Genomic DNA, 787 nt, shown 5'->3' on the forward strand with positions numbered 1-787 from the left:
CACTGAGAAATGAAGCAAGCTGCCCCAGAATGACATAGATTTAAATCTAAGCAGCTTGACTCTACAACTGTTAATAAACTCTCCTTCATATTGCTTTGTATCCAGAGTGCAGCCGAGGTTAGTTTGTGTTTTTAATCCAATCATATCTTTAAAAAGGAGACATTTTAGCCCATTTTTACTTTCTGCTATGACAGATAAAATTTGGGTTTGCTTTTGCCATTTTTTGTACTTCTTGTTTCATTGCTTAAATTTTTTTTTCATTATTTCCTCTTCTTGTATGTGTATGTGTGTGTAATAATTCTGATTACTTGGAAGGTTTATGTGTTTGTTTTAGTGATTTTTAGGTACTACAATTTTGTACAAAATGTGTATATATATATATATAATATTTCTCTAGGTGTATTTACTGGTTTCCTAATCTAGCAGAAGCAGGCCATTTCACTAAAAGTAAATTTGTCCAAAGCTAATTCACTATGCCAATTCACCAAAAGTCAATTTTCTCTAAGGCCAATCTGCAGAACGACTTTTAGGAAATTGGCTTGCAGCCACTATAAGTAACAGCAAAATTAGCATATTTCCCATCCCTCCTTCCTTACCTCTTACTACTAAAGAAAAAAATCACTTATGACACTTGTGAAAGACAGTCAGCCTGACTTTATTCAGAGGGACGATTACAATTGATTTTGTAGTAGGGGCTCAACTCTGAATACAGTAAGAAAAAGTGGGATGTGTGAGTGAAGTAGGGAGCAGAAGAAGCAGGTACTGGAGAGAGGGGTCCTTGGAGAAG

This window comes from Myotis davidii, unplaced genomic scaffold (genome assembly GCF_000327345.1).
Source record: "Myotis davidii unplaced genomic scaffold, ASM32734v1 scaffold151, whole genome shotgun sequence".
Lineage (NCBI taxonomy): Eukaryota > Metazoa > Chordata > Mammalia > Chiroptera > Vespertilionidae > Myotis > Myotis davidii.